The sequence below is a fragment of the Aythya ferina genome, assembly GCF_964211825.1.
Source record: "Aythya ferina genome assembly, chromosome: W".
Classification (NCBI taxonomy): domain Eukaryota; kingdom Metazoa; phylum Chordata; class Aves; order Anseriformes; family Anatidae; genus Aythya; species Aythya ferina.
This window is the reverse complement of record NC_140313.1, coordinates 66,979-85,341: the sequence shown is the minus strand read 5'-3', so window position 1 is coordinate 85,341 and position 18,363 is coordinate 66,979. Positions and strand designations below refer to the sequence as shown.

The 18,363-nt window shown below is 49.7% G+C and overlaps 2 long non-coding RNA genes across 12 annotated transcripts; both read left to right on the top strand.

The window, feature by feature from the left end:
- The first annotated feature begins 3,391 nt into the window (after window positions 1-3,391).
- LOC311426546 lies at window positions 3,392-10,423 on the top strand. Of its 6 annotated transcripts, none has more exons than XR_014686823.1 (10): window positions 3,392-3,859; window positions 4,130-4,183; window positions 4,284-6,165; window positions 6,287-6,336; window positions 6,722-6,815; window positions 6,925-7,060; window positions 7,774-7,903; window positions 8,098-8,136; window positions 8,819-8,964; window positions 10,144-10,423. It is a non-coding gene; the product is annotated as an uncharacterized lncRNA (long non-coding RNA). The 6 variants fall into 6 exon arrangements; XR_014686824.1 differs by having other exon boundaries at window positions 10,136-10,423; XR_014686825.1 differs by having other exon boundaries at window positions 9,737-10,423.
- Window positions 10,424-11,230: 807 nt separating this feature from the next.
- On the top strand, window positions 11,231-17,405 carry LOC311426548. 6 transcript variants are annotated; one of them, XR_014686835.1, is made up of 8 exons: window positions 11,232-12,108; window positions 12,539-12,684; window positions 13,759-14,156; window positions 14,949-15,047; window positions 15,471-16,304; window positions 16,892-16,965; window positions 17,069-17,105; window positions 17,210-17,405. It is a non-coding gene; the product is annotated as an uncharacterized lncRNA (long non-coding RNA). The 6 variants fall into 6 exon arrangements; XR_014686834.1 differs by having other exon boundaries at window positions 11,231-12,108; window positions 16,892-17,105; XR_014686836.1 differs by having other exon boundaries at window positions 17,069-17,405.
- Window positions 17,406-18,363: the final 958 nt, after the last annotated feature.

Here is an 18,363-nt window from a genome sequence, read left to right as displayed (position 1 = left end):
TGCAGGCGGCCGAGGGGCGCGCATGCGCGGTGGCACCGGCGGGCGCCCTCTGCCGCCACCTGCTGCTGTTATTCGGGTACTGCAGGCGGCCGAGGGGCGCGCATAGCGCGGTGACTCCCGCGGGCGCCCTCTGCCGCCACCTGCTGGTGGAAAACGAGTACTGCAGGCGTCCGGGGGGAGCGCATGCGCGGTGGGGTCCGGTGGCGCCCCCTGCCGCCACCTGCTGGTGGTGAAGGGGTACTGCAGGCAGCCGGGGGGCGTGCATGCGCGGTGGGGCCCGGGGGGCGCCCTCTGCCGCCACCTGCTGGTGGGAAGCGAGTACTGCAGGCTGCCGGGCGCCACGAATGCCGCATGACGCCCGTGGGCACCCTCTGCCGCCATCTGCTGGTGGAAAACGAGTACTGCAGGCGGCCGGGGGGCGCGCAACGCGCGGTGACGCCCGCGGGCGCCCTCTGCCGCCACCTGCTGGTGGGAAGCAAGTACTGCAGGCGGCCGGCGGACGCGCATGCGCCGTGGGGTCCGGTGGCGCCCTCTGCCGCCACCTGCTGGTGCAAAACGAATACTGCAGGCGGCCGGGGGACGCGCATGCGCGTTGGCACCCGCGGGCGCCCTCTGCCGCCACCTGCTGGTGGAGAACGAGTACTGCAGGCGGCCGGGGGACGCGCATGCGCGTTGGCACCCGCTGGCGCCCTCTGCCGCCACCTGCTGTTGGGAAAGGGGTACTGCAGGCGGCCGGGGGGCGCGCATGCGCGGTGACGCCCGCGGTCGCCCTCTGCCGCCACCTGCTGGTGGAGAACTAGTACTGCAGGCGGCCGGGGGACGCGCATGCGCGTTGGCACCCGCGGGCGCCCTCTGCCGCCACCTGCTGGTGGGAAAGGGGTACTGCAGGCGGCCGGGGGGGGCGCATGCGCGGTGACGCCCGCGTGCGCCCTCTGCCGCCACCTGCTGGTGGGAAAGGGGTACTGCAGGCGGCCGGGGGGCGCGCATGCGCAGTGACGCCCGCGGGCGCCCTCTGCCGCCACCTGCTGGTTTTAATCGGGTACTGCAGGCGGCCGAGGGGCGCGCATGCGCGGTGACGCCCGCGGGCGCCCTCTGCCGCCACCTGCTGCTTTTAATCGGGTACTGCAGGCGGCCGAGGGGCGCGCATGCGCGGTAACGCCCGCGGGCGCCCTCTGCCGCCACCTGCTGGTTTTAATCGGGTACTGCAGGCGGCCGAGGGGCGCGCATGCGCGGTGACGCCCGCGGGCGCCCTCTACCGCCACCTGCTGGTTTTAATCGGGTACTGCAGGCGGCCGAGGGGCGCGCATGCGCGGTGGGGCCCGGGGGGCGCCCTCTGCCGCCACCTGCTGGTTTTAATCGGGTACTGCAGGCGGCCGAGGGGCGCGCATGCGCGGTGACGCCCGCGGGCGCCCTCTGCCGCCACCTGCTGGTTTTAGTCGGGTACTGCAGGCGGCCGGGGGCCGCGCATGCGCGGTGGGGCCCCGGGGGCGCCCTCTGCCGCCACCTGCTGGTGGAGAACTAGTACTGCAGGCGGCCGAGGGGGGCGCATGCGCGGTGGGGCCCGGGGGCGCCCTCTGCCGCCTCCTGCTGGTGGAAAACGAGTACTGCAGGCGGCCGAGGGGGGCGCATGCGCGGTGGGGCCCGGGGGCGCCCTCTGCCGCCTCCTGCTGGTGGAAAACGAGTACTGCAGGCGGCCGCGGGGCCGTGCATGCGCGTTGCTTATTACGTCGTTGTTTTTTTTGCTGTGTAATTTCCTACGCTCCTAGATTTTTCTTCATATGTAAATCACACAGAATCACAGAACTTCTAGGTTGGAAGAGACCTCAAGATCATTGAGTCCAACCTCTGACCTAACACTAACGTTTGAGCTAATTCCCGTGGAAAATATTTCATTTACTTTCTTGGTTGTATTGTCCTTTCTATGTTCAAAGCTGAGGCATAAATACGGTAAATTTTGCTTCTAGAAACACCCCAGTTCTTTTGTCTGCACTCTGCATGCTGTAAACTAGGGATAGGCACAAAAAAAACCAAATAAATAAATAAATAAAAGAACACAGCTGCTGCTGCTCCTGCTCTCTTTCTTGTGGTTTGCCCCCTCCTCTTTCCCAGGTGATTGGGTTTGGGTGCTGGGCGGGGCCAAATGGTATAGGAGCCCCAGGCACGGCATCAGAGAGCTCCTTCTGCCCGGGCTGCTCTTTGGGGTCAGTGCTTTGTTGATGCTTCTGTTAGCTACATGCAGGGTTCTTTTGGTGGGTCAGGGTCTGGTACGATCTTTTAGAGGAAACCGATCTAGTAGTATGTGCATTTATTGCTTGAAGCTCTTTGGAGGTGATTAATTGTTATAGCACATTTATGGATAGGATGTCAATGTTATTTTGTGCGTTTGCTTTGTTGTTCTAGGTCCCTCGTGATTTTTGCAGGGTTACAGGGCAGATGCCACCAGATCTACCCCTTTTGTTGTTTTTGTTTTGTTTGATTTTTTTTTTTCTTGATTTTTCTTTTTCTTTTTTGGAAGGGGGTTTGGGATTTGAGCATCTCAATTTTGCGGGTTTGGGATTTGAGCGTCTTAATTTATTGGGTTAGGGGTTTTAGGCATAGGACTTCAGGGGTTTAGTGTGGTAAATAGTTTGGGTTAGGTCCGTAGGGGTTTCGAGGATGTTTAGGGATAGGGCTTGAGGCTTTTTTGTGTAAGGGCGGGAAGGGCTAGGGTTACAGTGAGCGCTGTTAAATGTAGTTCTCGAAAACTCGGCCTCTGATTGGCCGTGCTGGCTGTCCAGGGAATTCTGGTAGGTGTAGTTTTCCGGCACCAGGCTTCCGGTAGGCCGTGTTGACTGCCCGGAGCATGCCGGGAGATGTAGTTCTGGGCCTCCGAACTTCCGGGAGGCCATGTTGGGTGCCCGGAGCATGCCGGGCAATGTAGTTCTGGGCCTCCGGACCTCCGGGAGGCCATGTTGAGCGCCCAGAGCATGCCTGGAAATGAAGTTCTCGGGAACCAGGGTTGGGCTTAGGGACTAGGGCTGGGGCTAGGGTTAGAGTTTAGGGTGAGGGTTGGGGTTAGGGTTAGGGCTAGTGAATGCTGGTTCTCTGTGTTTGCAGATGACGGTGAGCGTGTTTAAACTAATTCCAGTTGAAGAAGTTTCAGTTACTTGCTTGGTGCCGTTATCAGTTCAACATTAAAAGCTGCAGCAAAAGCAAAAGGGGATTTTTGCTTCTAGAAACACCACAGGTCTCTTGTCTGCTCTCTGAATGTTTTTGAGATAAAACAGATTTTAAAAAACAAAGGAAAGGAAAGGAAAACAAAACAAAACAAAACACAGCTGCTCCTTTTGCTCTCTTCCTACTTTCATGTGCTTTGCCCCTCCCCTTTCCCAGGTGATTGGGTTTGGGTGCTGGGCGGGGCTAAATGCTATATGAGCCCCAGGCATGCCATCAGAGAGCTCCTTCTGCCTGGGCTGCTCTTTTGGGGACAGTGCTTTGTTTTTCCTTCTGTCCGTTGCAGGGTTGTTTAGGCAGGCTGGAGTCTATGGATTTCTGGATTTTAAGTGCTTGGAATTCACTTAGTAGAGGGATGTTTAGTAGGGGCTGCTGGCTCAGTTTGGGGCGCGGTTGTCACTGCAGTTATTTTCCTACAGCCAATAGAGTAAAATTCCAGTTTGCCTTTTAGAGGTGCTATAAGTGGGTAAAGAGAACAGATGGAAGCGTGTGCCACGTGGGGTAGGCAAGCGGCTGAGGTACAGGAGGGGATGAGAGCATGTGATTTTTTTTCTGGGGATGAAATGGACTCAATTTTGTTGGTGTATAATCTGTTCTGCTCCTAGATTTTTCTTTCAATGTGAAGAAAAGTTTGAGCTAATTCCAGGTAAGAAAGTTCCAGTTACTTGCTGGGTCGTATTGTCCTTTTAATATTCAAAGCTACAGCAAAAGCGTGGGGATTGTTGCTTCTAGAAACACCCCAGTTTTCTTGTCTGCACTCTGCATGCCGTTGAGCTAAAGCAGACTAAAAAATAAATAAATACAGGAAACACACACACAAAAAACAACAATAACAAAAACAACAACAACAAAAAAAACACACCATTGGGTGATGTGTTGTGAACGCAACGATCATTTAATCCCTTTGTTTTCCCAGGTGGTGTGGATGATACTGGTTGCACTGTTGGAGCTTGGATTTGGAGAGGAACAGGTGAGCATAGTTGTATGTTGCATCAGCAGTAGTCAGCGTTGTGGAGAAGGTGGGCATCATGACCGGCATGCTAGTGAATGCTGGTACTCTGTTTTTGCAGCTGATGATGAGCCTGGCAATTGACTAAGATGACGACCAGTGCCTGTGTATTTCTTGAGGCGGAGGGAATTTACCATGCAGCAACCTGAGAGCTAAGTTGGGGGGCACCTGGTATTTGCATATCTGGGGTGGCTAATGGGAGCTGGGAGCCAGAGCAGCGTGGAGCCAGCTGGCTGAAAATACTTGGTGCCGCTGCGAGGGTGGTTCAGGCTGGGTCACGTTCAGGCTGCTTGTGGCTGGGTCACCAGGCTAATAGAAGCAGCGGGATTATTTTGTAGCGTGAGTGCGTGCGCCAGGCAGGACAGTTTCCTTCTGTTCGTCTGTCCTGTAGTGTTGCTTCTGCAGCGTCTGTTCTGTGCTTCTCGGGTCTTGATATCCTTCTAGCTTTTTACACTGGACAGACCAGACAGGCGACTTGGTAGCGGTGCTGAAGGGCCTCAGTGCTTGTTTTGTCATCGTGGCTCTGATCCGAGCACTTCTTGTCTTGCAGTCGCTGCTTGAAGTGCAGTTCTGTTTCAGGTCTCGTGCATCATATTCGGTTTGAGATCGCACCTGTTTCCATCCTCGCTCTTGTGGAAGTCATCTGGGCCGCATCAGGAGCTCTTGCTTGGGAATTGATTTCCTAAGCGTCGTCTTATGTGATTAAGGAGGTATTGGGGAGGCAAGGACAGTCCCCAGACAAGGACTGTATATCTCGAAACAAGACACCGGAACTCACGATAAGGAAGCGGCAGACGGACAGAGAAACAAATGTAAGGACTATAAATCTCAAAACTGGACGTTGGAATTCATTATAAAGACACAACAAAGGGAAGAATTAGCAACAGCCAGCTCTTGCGATTAAGAAACATGCCAACTCAGCGGATTCCTGACCAAAGGTGAAAAGTACAATGTGAGGAAGACTCGGGGTCTTCCTCCCAAAGACCCCTGCCCACGTCCCAAAGGCCCCTGCCCACAGTTCTTGGGAGGCTCTACTCAGGCGCAAGGTGCCAAAAGGCTAATTAGCATGAGAAGCGAGGGAAGGCGGGGGTAGGCAATGAATATGTATAGGCGCCAGTAGAATATTGATAGATTGATTGTATAAATTCAAGACTGCTTTCTGCTTTGGGTATGCACGATAGGTGGAGAGATCCCCCCGTGCATCCAGCGCTGCAATAAAGAATATACCGCTTAAAGGAATTTCGGCTTCGATCTTTGAATCATATGGGGTTTTCAGTCCCCATCCTTCTGGTCTCTTGTCTTGAAGGAAGGCTTTTTAGGCCTCCATCACCCCAGTTCTGGCAGTGTCTTCCAGTCGCGTGTCGTGACATTTGAGTCTCTCCTTGGGTCTGGTGCAGAGCACCTGTTGTGACTTGCTGTTGCCATAGGGCTTCCCTCCGGGGGTCACTTTTTCTTGCGCCTTGTGTTGTGTGTTTTGTTTGTAGTGTTTGTGGCGTGGCTGTGTGTGTATGTGTTTGGTCTGGAGCTGTCCTGCCTGGCAGTTAGTGATGACAGCTAACGTGGCAGTGCATGGGTGTGCTAATACATTGTCCGGACTGTGTTGGCGAAGACATCTGGTCTGCCTCTGCGCACGTACTGAAGGGCAGCAGGCACAGTCATCTCTGTGGTGTTTGTCAGATGTGCGTGTGGGGGGGAAGAGTTGAGCTGCTTGTGAGCAGCTGCTCGCATAGTGCTTGAACGGTGTGCTTGAGGAGGAGGTCTGTGGAATCTTGAAAGCTTACAGATAAGGGGTTTTTGAAACTTTTATTTTTATTTCTCTCCTGTCCCCAGTAGAGCGTAAACCTTTGGAGGAACCTGTCACAGGAAAGAGCTCCTTCCGGAACTGTTCAGCGCTCCGTAGGCAGCTCGGTGACTGGCTTGGTCTACTTCTGAGGTGTGCTGAGGTATGGGGGCTGCTGTTTTGAAATGATAATATTGTAAACGGGGTCCCTTTGTGTTGTTGAGGGATGGGTGCTAATGCTGGCAGCTGAATGATTATCTTGTGACCGTTTTCATTTGTTAAAGCTGAAACACAGTGTACAACGCGGGACTTGACCGGAGCTGCTTTTGGCAAGGTGAGCGATGAACAGATGTAGCAGGTACTTTAGGGGTGCAGTTGTCACTGCAGTTACTTAACTGCACAAAGTACAGTAAAAATCCTGTTGATATTTCAGGGGTGTTGTAGCTGGCCTAAGAGAGCAGATGGAAGCATCTGCCTCGAGGGCAGGTGAGGGAGCAGAGGTTAGGGAGCAGATGAGAGTAACTGTCCCAGCTGTGCTGTGGCTTTGGATGCTGCTTCAGCCTATGCTTTTCTTTTTGTTTCACAGGTGTGTCGCACAGGCTCAGAGGGGCCAAGCTGCACTCTGAAGAGCAGCACGGGAAGGGCGGGCTGTTTGTGAGCTGGATTGGAGCAGAACTGCCAAGTAGCACGAGGTGACTGCGAAGGGTCTTGCTTTGCAGGTGCCATGGCAGGCTCTCCACAGAAGCGGTTGAGGATTTGAGAGGAGGTTGCAGATCATCGAGGAGCGACACGTGCAGGGACGGCTTGAAAACGGTATGGCTGCTTTCTCTTCTGTTTATCAGGTGTCCCAGGCGACGTGGGCTGTGATGTTAGCCTTTAGGATCGGAACAAAGCAGGTGCTGATGGCGGTCTTCTTCGGTAGGCAAAGAGGTGCCCGAAGCCCCCTCCTGTGCAGCCTGAGCACGCCTCGCTGAGGATGAAGCTTGCTTTCCAGCAGTTCTGGAAACTGTGTTGAGGCTGAAATGCTGCGTCTGTGTTCGGGTTGGGGTTGCACCTTGGTGAGTATAGGGATGGGTTTTAAGTGGGTGCAGCGGAGGGCCCGGCCCCAGTGTCCTGTAGTGTGTTTTGACCCATCAGCATAGCCTTTTGGTTCTCAGATAGCCTGCTGAAGGAAGTGATTTTTGCTGCGAGTGGAACGGAATTGATTTTGTTGGCGTATAATCTGTTCTGCTCCTAGATTTTTCTTTCTGCGTAAATAAAAGTTTGAGCTAATTCGAGCTGAAAAAGCTTCAGTTACTTGCTTGGTTGTGTTGTCCTTTCAATATTCAAAGCTGCAGCGAAAGCATGGGGATTGTTGCTTCTAGAAACACCCCAGTTCTCCTGTCTGCCCTCTGCATGCTGTTGAGCTAAGCCTTATAAATAAGTAAATAAACCACAGCTGCTGCTCCTCCTCTTTCTACTTTCATGTGCTTTGCCCCTCCCCTTTCCCAGGTGATTGGGTTTGGGTGCTGGGTGGGACCAAAAGGTATATGAGCCCCAAGTATGCCGTCAGAGAGCTCCTTCTGCCTGGGCTGCTCTTTGGGGGTAAGTGCTTTGTTTTTCCTTCAGTCAGTTGCCGGGTTCTCTAGGCAGGCTGGAGTCTATGGATTTCTGGAATTCTAAGGGCTTGGAATTCACTTCATAGAGGGATATGTAGCAGAGGTTGCTGGCTCACTTTTTTTTTGGGATGGTGGGATACGCTCCTGTGTTTGATCTGTATTTTAATCTCTAGATGAATCAACCCACTTGTGTAACTCTCCAGAGGACTAAAACCAGCTTGATGACATGCTACAAGAGGCTTGACCGTGTTGGTGCAGTATTACCAAGAGACTGAGCAGGGTCACCTTTTTCATCTGCAAAGGGTATGTCTGCCATTACCCCTGCCGGGGCTGCTATGCATTCATGGCCTTGTGGCATTTGTGGACTTCAGTTTGTTTGTTTGTTTGTTTGTTTGTTTTATTTGTCTGGCTCTGGTCTCTGTGTTTGAGTCCTCTGCATGTGCCGCACTGTTTGCGTATCCATTGTGGATGTGACCTTCTCTCTTTGTTTCTTGTAGCTCAGGGCGTAGGCACGGAAGCTTGAACGAAGCATGAGGGTGAGTGGACAGCAGTGGGGGCCCCGAGTTGCTCGGTGGACTGTGTGAGTCTGCTTCAGCTGTCGGGCCGGCTTTGCAAGTGCCTTGCGACAGCAGAGTACGTCTCCTGCCACGTTTCTGACACGTGCCAGACGTCAGCGGTTCCAGGGTTCCAGTTCCTGAAATGCTGGAGATGCTCGGAGCACGAGAGGAGCTGGGGCGGCTTCGGGGGGCTGGGGGAGAGGGGACAGGGGAGAGGGGGGCGGCTGCGGCGGCGGGGGGGGGCAGAGAGGGCAGCAGGAGGAGGTGCCGTTGCGTGCGCGTGGCCGACGCCCCTCTGGATTGGCTGGAGTGCTCCGTCCCGAGGCATGCTGGGAGCTGTAGTTCTGCGCTGCCGGGCGGCCACGTGGGCTCCGGGCTGCGCGGCCGGGCCGGGGCCGGGCCGGGGCCGGGCCGTGCGCGCCGGGAGGCGCAGGTTGCCGCTGGCGGCGAGCGCGGTTGCCGGCGGTGAGGCGAGCGAGAGCCTCCGGGGGTGCCTCCTCGGAGCGTCGGGCCGGGAGGGGCGGGGGGTGTTGAGGCCGGGCGCGGGTCCTCGCTGCGCTTGATCGTTGGGCTGGGCTGCGCCGCGCCGCGCCTCGGAGGCTTTCCTCTCCCTGCGTCCTGACAGCCGGCTCTCTCCTTGTGCTGCGGTTCACCGGGGCAGAAGCAGCTCCCCGCCGCTAGGACCCCTGCGGGGTTTGTTGCCGAGCGAAGGTGGCGCACCGGGTAAAGCGAGGAAAGCCGCAGCTGGCGTGCTGCGGTCGCAGGGTTCTCAGGAGAGAGAGCAGCCCGTCCGTCCCGACTGCCCAGGTAAGTCGCAGCGACCTCGGGGTGGAATCAAGGCGTGCTCGTAAGCTTCCTGCAGCCCCGGCTCCAAGGCTTCATTGAATTTGCGGAAGCGCGAGCTGCTCGGCGCTGGGAAGCGCAAAGGGAAGGAAGGCACGTAGTGCCTGCCGAGTCGTAGTAGCCTCTTAGACCTAGAATGAACTGGCCTGTCAGGCTCTGTCTGTTGCTCAGTCTTTGGTACGAGAGGCTAAACTTTGTCCCGCCTCAGCTTTCGGAGTTGTCCTAGGAATAGACCGGTGCTTGCGGGGCTTTCCAGGACGCTGGTTGCGGTCAGTGAGGACAGACGTGAGAGGCAATTTCTGTCTGTCTGTCTGTCTGTCTCTTGGTTATGTCCCAAGAGTTTTGCTTGAACTGTGTGCAATAAAGGAGGCCTTGGGCCTGTACTGAGCAGCGAGAGAGAGCAAAACTCTGCGTAAGCACTGGCCGTGGCAACGTTGCTTGGGAGTTGAGCGGCTGGGGGTCTTTCCAGAGGTGGGGGGTCTTCCCAGCGGAACTCGGTACGCAGGCAGAAACGTGACCTTCGAGGTCTTTGTTTGTCTTGCGCTGCAGCTGTGGTATTTGCCCCATAACTGTATGGAGTTGCTGAATTCTAGAGGGGATGATGATAGAGACGTCCCTGGTTCAGCCTTTTTTTGCCGCAGTCCTTGCAGAAGTTGTGGAAAAATGAGTAGTATCCTTCTCTTTAAGTTCACCTTTTAAAGAGTTCTTCCTGCAGACTCCTGTCTCCGTGGTTTAGGTACGTGATTTGTGTGAAACAGAGCCAGGCTTTCCTGTTAACGAGTGCCCTGATTGAAATTCCCTGTTGTTGGAGAACAAGAACCATCAGTGGTGCTTGGCAGTTTAAAACCTCTTGGCTTACGCAAAGGCTAACTTGCCAAAGCGAATGGGAAGTAGCCTAAAGTTCAGTAAATGCGCTGAATAGAAAAGGCCGTCTTCTTGACGGGAAAAGAGCTTTGCAGAACGTGAGCTTTGTTTCCCGTAGGGCTCCCTGCTTGCCCACCTGTTCAGCGATTACTGCAGGCTTTGACTGGTCCCCTCAGGCCCAATATCGCACACGTGCTGTGCTGCAGACGGTGCCTTAGCTTCCTTGCCGTCTCGTGCTGCGTTACTTGTACCTGCGGAAAACTTACTTCAGTGTCACAGAAACCCCGTGGGAAGCGTTCCCGACTCACGCCGGTAGGACCATCCCGTCGCGGCTGGTAAAATCCAGGAGCAGGACGATGCTTGGAAGAACGTCACCTATGGAGGAGAAGACAACAGTCTCCTTCCTGTTAGGCAACAGGTTTCCAAGACTGGTTTCCCCACCCCCCTGTGCGTTTTGAAGGAGGCAGTCCCTAAGCTGATGCAATCCAACTATCCAACTGCATCTAAGATGCTGGTTGTTACTTCCATAAGCTATAAAGGAACTTAATGTGTTCTGTGTTTTTAGGTCGAGGCTCGTGTGCGTGAGTTTGGCTTGTCGCGATGGCCGGTGTAGATGATCGCTCACGTGCCCCAAAGCTCCTTGTGCTGATGCTGGATCTGCCCCACGGTAAAGGACCGCATGCTGTGTGTTCAGCTTTTCTTCCTTACCGTGTCGTCCGTATGTATGTATGTATTTACTTCTCTGAAGGAAAGGGTGGATTTTTCGTGGGTCCCTCTGTGCGCGTCTCGAACCAGGCTGCAGTAAATACGCGTAAGCGAGTAGGCTGCTGCAGCGCGTCCTGGACAGTATCAGGGTGCTACTCTGCTAGCAGTGGAGAGCTGGGTGAAGGTGCCCAGGGTAAGGGCTTGTTCTGCCTCAAGTTGAACAGAAAGTTTCAGGAGTTGAGCATCCCAGGGGATGTTTGTAGGACTGCTGTTAGACGATAAAGGTTCGGATGGCTGTCGACGAAGGGGATTTTGTTGGTTCTTTTTCGATAGCTGTTCCTGCCAAAGATCGCGTCGGTCACAAAAGGTAGTAGTAACCTTGCGGTTTCTATGTTCTGTAGCGTTTGTACTAAAATACACTGGCAGATGAATAAATGAGCAGGTACAAATACACGTGACTCTGTAGCTGAGACTAAATAACGTGCAGTTTCTTCTGTGTTTTATCTTTCAAAGCACGTTGTTGCTGAGCGCCTGAGCTTTTTGCTCGCATTACCGAGGAAAGGAATGGCAGTGCTTCTTCCCCCCCTCATCTCTCTTTTTTTTTTTTTTTTTTCCCCCCTCTCCTCTTCTTCCTCGATGACAGGGTACTCAATGTTTTCCTCGGATGTCCACGTGAAAAACGAAATAAATAAATAAATGCTGATGGTGAAGACACTGACAGAATTGGGTGACATTTTCAAGGTAGAGGAGGGGCGAAGAATGTGGAAATTCCTGGTACATTAGTGGTGCTCTGTTAACAAAACTGACGTATACGCCACTTGCTGTTCCTAGTTTTTTGGTTTGGTTTTCCTTTCAGTAGTCTCCCCGAAGGCTTTTGCGGACACACGGTGTATCTTTTCTGTTCTTCCAGTATTCGTTTGTCAGGAAAGACGACCATGCAATCCGAGGGCTGTGGACAACCATCTACCAGGTGGTTGTTGCAGCCTCCATCGGTCATGTTATTTGTGCTTTTAGCTCGCCCTCTCCTATATCTTGAGTTGAATTTCTTTTTTTTTTTTTTTTTTTTTGGCAACGCTATGTTTGCAGTGATAGCATTGCTGCCGAGGTATTTTTGACTAAAAATGATCTTAACTGTAGTAGTGAATTCACAGAGTGTGGCTTTGTGTAACGACTCCCGCGATCACAACTTTTTTTTTTTTTTTTTTTTCCTTTGTCACAGATAGGAGGAAAGCTCTTTCCGGAGAGATGGAAAGAAAGTTGTTTCAGAATACGTTCAGAATGTCTGAAGTTGTTTTGGAATTTTTTTTTGTTTTTTTTTTTTTAGTAGTTAACGGTAGTACAGCCCACAGAGCAATTTCTTTGTGCGTGAGAACTCGCGGGTTAACTGAAAGTTACTTGTTTTATTATAAAACTAGGATTTGAAGCCACGGGCATTCAGAAATGCATATGATATGTCTTGTCACAATCTTCTAGATCAGCTAACCGGAATGAGAACCAATCTTCTGAAAACACGCAGGGATATCGTGGGGCAGGATGAAGGTAAATGGACACAATTATTTATTAATATTCTGGTACAGCTATTTAATTCACCTAAGTAGTGTTTCTGTCCTCGGTGTGGGAGAGGAAGTAGACTTTGCATCGTTTCTTGGGTCAGTCGTCCTTCCCTAGATTCCGAAGGAAAAGAATGAAATTTCTGCCTTCTGTCACAAAACATGTTGTGCGTGCTTGGAATTTGAAAATTCAGTTTCATGGGTGAGCTTTCCTGTGCAACAGGATGCAGTAGATGTTCTTATAGTGATGGTGAAAGGAAAGAGGGGCTTTATTTGCCTTTTGCTTTTCCTTTGTTTTGTAGAGGGAGGAAATAGTGATTTCTAGATCTTAAATGCTAACACTGGAAATGGAAGCATGCGAGGCTTGTATTTCCTTAGTCTTAAGGTAGACTAAATTTAGATACCTTGTTCTGCTGCAGACTGCCTTCACGGCGTTCCTGTTGCTCAAAGGGGAAATCATCAGGAGTAGTTGAAAATGATGCCTTCACCCCTTCGGGAGATTGATCCAGATCAACCAAAAAGGCTTCTTCATACACTTGGCAGTCTGTTCAAACAGGATGAGAAGGTAGGAGAAGTCTTGCTGTCTGCTGTATCATTATTTGAAAAGTAACTGAATTGTAACACGGAGGCAAATACTCTGGTAGTGAATTGACGAAGCAATTGTTTTTTACTTATATTAAAAAAAAAAAAAAAAAGTCTTTTCAGGGTACGATGATAGATGAAGCAGATAAATTTGTTGCTGGGCCTCAGAATAAGATCAAGCGTCCTGGAGAGCCCAATACTCCAGCATCACTAAAGAGAGAAGGCGTAGCACGTCGCCGCTATTGCGACGGCCACAGTCACTGTTGTGACAAACCATGTTGGTGGGAAAGGGCCACCCTGTGCTGCTGGATCTCCGTCACCATATCTGAACCTCAAAGGCATGCCAACAAATAAAGGTGTGTTGGAGTTGTTGTAGTACAGGAACTTGTGTGGTCATAAATGGACATAGTGTGCAGGAAAAAAAAAAAAAAGGTCTCCGTGCTTTCTGTGTTAATTCAAAAGGACACGTAAGTTTTAGAGTTAATTGGGACTGAATTTCTTTGGTCGGCTTAGACAAACAGGCTGTTGCTATAGGTAACGAAGTCCTGAATGAGCAATAATTTGGAACTGTTTCTAAAAAGTGCTGAAACCTTTCACCACGATGGTTTGGCGGTAGCAAGGATTTCATTTCAGCTTTTAATTCTCATTTGTGTATTCTATAGTGGGGAAGGGAGAAGTGGGGAAGGAAAGTGTGTAAAAAAAAAAAAAAAAAAAAAATTTTAAATTTCTCACAAATAGTAATTTACCCACCTGTTGCAGCAGAGTCGAAAGAAAAATTTGCTGGAACTGGGGGAAGGAGGGGAAACTTTAGTTTGCTTTAGTCACTGAAATGGGAATACAGCAAATAACTTCACGACAGTCATATGAGACGGTAGCAGCCCAAAAGGAGGTATTCCTGTGGTTGCGTCAAAGGGTGAATAAAACTACTGAAGTGATCTGACAGTGCTGAGTAACTCTCTCCACAGTACTTTCAACAAGAAGGGATGCAGAATAATGTCCTTCTGTGTTTTTTGATCCTGCAGTTATATGCACTACTAAGCTCCTTCTTAATTTTCAGACACTGGTATCAGTACTGTCCAAGATGGTAATGGAGAGAAGAAAGCAGAAAACTGTCAGTTGCTGGAAGAGCAAATTGATGGCTTGTCTGTGCAAATGGCTTCTTCGGTTCCAGCTGTTAAGGGAGAGGATGAAATGTCACCTGGTGACTTAGACTCTCTACATGATGAGTTCAATTGCTTAAATGATGCAAAGATGGCTTGGATCGTAAACCTGGTACCAATGCACTTGTTCGAGGGCCTCTAAATTACAGCGTGGCTAGAGATGACCAAAAACGAGTGATGGAGTCTACTTCTGAATCTGTGCCAAATTGATTTAAAATAACACCTACAATGTTGGAGGGAAGCGATGCTGGTATTAAAATCAGAGTGGTGAAAGAGGTTTGCAAACGTGGAAGAAGTAAGTTCTTTATTAGTGTATTAAAAATAGGCTAGGGGTACAGAAGACTTTTTCTTGAAATGAGGATCTATTTTGAAAATAAAACCTCAGATTTGGAATGATTTTTGATTACTCGTGTACAAGTAGTGGAAGAACAAGAAAGTAAGTACATGTATTCAGAGTCCAACTTTATATCCTCACCGTCCTTACTGCAGCACTCTTAAGCAGGCTTAGTCACAGCACCATTCGTGTTTTCATAGTTGGTTCAGAGAAGAAAACACAGAAACCAATGAAGAAATACTGTTGTTTCACATCTAAGGTGTCCGGTTCATTCTTTTGCGCTACTTTTTTTTTTTTTTTTTGTTAAACTTTATACGAGACAATCGTGCTCATGCTCCACATAGATCGGTCATCTTGTAAAGAGTAGTTATCTTAAACCTCTGCTTTCAAAAATGACAGCTCTAGGTTGAAACATGGCTCGGTATCCCTTTGTTTCTATTAACTGCTGATCATGGCAGCGTGTTCGTGGAGATACAAGGCTTCTCTGCTGATTAAACCTAGTCTGCATTTTCCAAGGGCAGGTGTTTCTAGATACTGCTCTTTTAAGAGAACAAAATTCAGCGTTACATTTGAATATCAGCTAATCGATATCACTTCAAATTATTGGTATGCTGGCTTTTTTTTCTTACGTGCATTACTGTATGCAGAAATGGGAAACTCTAGGCTTTGTTGTTTTTCCTTTGGCTGTTGAGATTTACTGAAAATGCATTTACAAGATCTGTTTCTAATATCTGTTTGGATCTCTTCTTTAAGATCGTGAAAAAAATCTTCTCTCTTCTTGAGGAGGTACGTACAAGGACGGATGGAAACTCAGAAGTATTTCATTGAATTTGCTATAAGGGAAGGAGCAAGGTTTGTATAGATACGAATGATTCGGAGTTAAACGCTAACGTTGTTCATGATAGCAAATCTCAGTCTTTTCCAAAACAAGTGTTTTGTTTTGACATACCTAAATTATTACAGTTTCAGCGGTCAAACTGCCGTTGTATTTTCTGAAGTAAATGGTCGTTACCTAGAGCTGAAGTGTGAAATAGAAAGATACGGGTGGTTATGGAAGAAAGACCCAGAATTTGCGTGGGTTGGGGAAAGATGGCTGTATCAAATTAAATTTGCCATTCTGATGTCAGAAATGAGGGAAGCTCTTCCATGCTGGAAACAGAGAGCCTCCGCTAATACTGTTTGTCGTGGCCAAATAATACTGAGTTATTTAACTGCTGTTTTTGGAAGAAGAAATGAAATTACTTCCCTAGGTTTAAAAATCGTGTCTTAATACAGCACTTAGAGAGAACGCTAGAGGAGCTAGAGTTCAACAGCCTACCCAACAGAGTTAATCAGGTGAACGGTAGATAATAGTGTACCAGCCAGAGGAATACGGACCGGGAATGAGTTTGCTGTGCCGCAGAAGAGTGGAAGAGGACGTAGCTGTTGCCCTCGCCATCCTGGCGGTCAAGTGATCTTACTGTCAGAGTCCGAGAAGAAGCAGCAGAGCTTTAACTTTACGAACCTCTATCGGCAGAAGCTGGGCTGTAACCTTAGGGACGTGCTATGAAAGGTGTGGCTTTTTTCCTGTGGAGGGTGCTCTTTGCTCAACAGGCTGAAAAAAATAACCATTGCTGCCCCTCCTGCAGGTGGTGAGAATTTACTCACTTGAATACTGTCATTAGCCGTTTTACGTGCAATAGGCAGTGGATCGCACTAAAATGGGGCACTGTCAAATGCACACAGTGTCTGCATTGTGGAGAGATCCCATCTGTTGTGTCCCCCCCCCCCCCCCCAATAAAAAAACAAACAAACAAACAAAACTCCCAGAAACACCTGCACTGGTAATATTGCATGTTGCCAGCACAGAGACGAGGGCCTTGTTCCCGAGAACTGCTAGCCATGCCTTTAAACTTGAGATTCAGCGTAGATCGAGAGTAAAGAAACTGCTGTTGTGTTAATGAAAGCTAAAGACAGCCCTGTGACTGTTACCACTTGGTGGTTACTAAACAATCTACCTCAGACTCTCTTCTGTTTTTATCTGCAGACATTATGAAAGCGCACCTGAGGCTTCCCAGGTCCCTGACTTCAGTTCTCTTTCATCCCGTGAGGAGGACGGAGATTCTTCAGGTGGCCTTGCCTTGGCACACGCTGTGCTTTGGAAGCACTAAAAAGAAATGCTTTTAAAAGTGTGCATTTATTTTAATGTTCATACAAAAGAGATTGGTTTTGAACAGTGTTGTTACCGGATCACTAATTTGATATTTTAACTGTATGCATTTTTTTGAACATAGGGGTGTGTGTGTGTGTGTGTGTATATGTGTGTGTGTATATATATATATATATATATATATATATATATATAAAAAATAAACCGTTTTATTAATTCTCGTTAAGTGCTGATCTGAGGAGTCTGTAATGGGCAGCGCTGAATTCCTCAAATTGTCTGTCACCAACAGACCGCTAATATTTTTTGTGAAACCAGTCTGCATATCCTGAAACCCCACTTCTGGTAATAGCTGCGGAATGTGTTTGTTACTTACCTCCCGGTAGCACGTACCCTGGAGCACCTGCCTCATCAGTCAGCTCAGCCTGTACAGGGTGTACATTTTTGCTCCAAGGCTAAAGTGTTAAAGACACCAAGTTCCAGCTTACCAAATCCTTGGTTACCCGAGTTAATATCCTCCCTTCCGTTCCTCTTACTCTTTTGTTCAAAGGTAATGTTGTGAATCACAGAAAATGCAACGAAGACTGGAGCACCTGCACGTAATTAATATTTTCCTTTTAAACGGTAATATGCCAGTAGTAAGTGGCTCTTCAGATAATTTTATTTTCGGTTGTTCTCATTTAAAAACAGTCTCCTGCTCCTTTAACAGCTTTCTTTTAAAAGACAGGTTGAAGTTGTGCTGGCGTTAAGAAGCTCTTCACAAGGTACTGGGGCTGTCCTGAGGATTCCACTTGACCAGCCAGCAGAAGAGGCAGGGAAACATACTTACATTGATGGCCTGAACTTCTCTTCCTATTACTCTTTTTAGTACTAGCCAGCGTGTGTGAGACATCTTTTCCTTCTCCTGTGAAGCAGTGGGCTGGTCTTTCTGGAAGAGGTTGTTTGACCATTGGAATTACACCAGTGAGATTCAAGAAGGAAATAAAATCCAAAAGCAGCAGCGTATCTTTATTACTACGTTAAGTGAGAAAGTGACACTTGGAACGAACTCGTTATAAACAATTCTGAACTCTTTTCTTAGCGGGAACGTACTTGAAAAAAAAAACAAACGAACCACAGGAGTACCTTGGAATACATAGGGCGATTCATCCCTTCAGGATCATTACACGGCAGCTGTATGTCACCACAATACACCTCTTTTGCTTAATGGTGGACTTCTCAGAGGGAATTTACTTGGGTCAGGTATACTGTGTGTATGTGGTTTTATGCACGTAGAGCTGCCTGTACTACACTATCTTTTAAATAGGTGGTGGTAAGAGGAGACAGCTTTCTTCTAGTAGATTCTTCCTTAAGTTTCTTTAGTGATTCCGGGGGCGCTCACTTGACCGTGATGTGCCTGACCTGGTTAGCATCTAAACCTCCTCCTCTGATGTGGTACAGCTGTCTGCTAAATTAGTTACAGAAAGATGGTGACTTTAACTCAGACAGTTCTCTCTTACCTCGCTATTGTTTTATCTGGATAATTTGAATTTGGATTAGAGCAGCGGAGGGAAAAGATGCCTTACACTGAAACGGACGCGAGTCTGTGAGAAGAAAGCCAGGCGTCCTTGGAGACTGTGCCAATGAAAAGGGGAAGAAAAATGAGTGGAATAAATCTGAGTGCACATAGTCCTGCATCCCGAAGGGAGCACAGAAGGAAGGTTGCTTGCTTAGAAGAGCAGTGGATGCTTCGTGCCCGCCTTAAAGAGAATATTAACAGAGAGAATTCTTTGTAAGACAAGCTGCCCCGCGGGGTGTGGGTAGCAAATACGTTGGAAAAAATACAGCCCCAAGCTCCGAATGGCACAGTAGGCGAGCTGTGATCCGCCCGACAAGGCCTCCCGCGGGCGCCCTCTGCCGCCACCTGCTGGTGGAAAACGAGTACTGCAGGCGGCCGAGGGGCGCGCATGCGCGGTGGCACCGGCGGGCGCCCTCTGCCGCCACCTGCTGCTGTTACTCGGGTACTGCAGGCGGCCGAGGGGC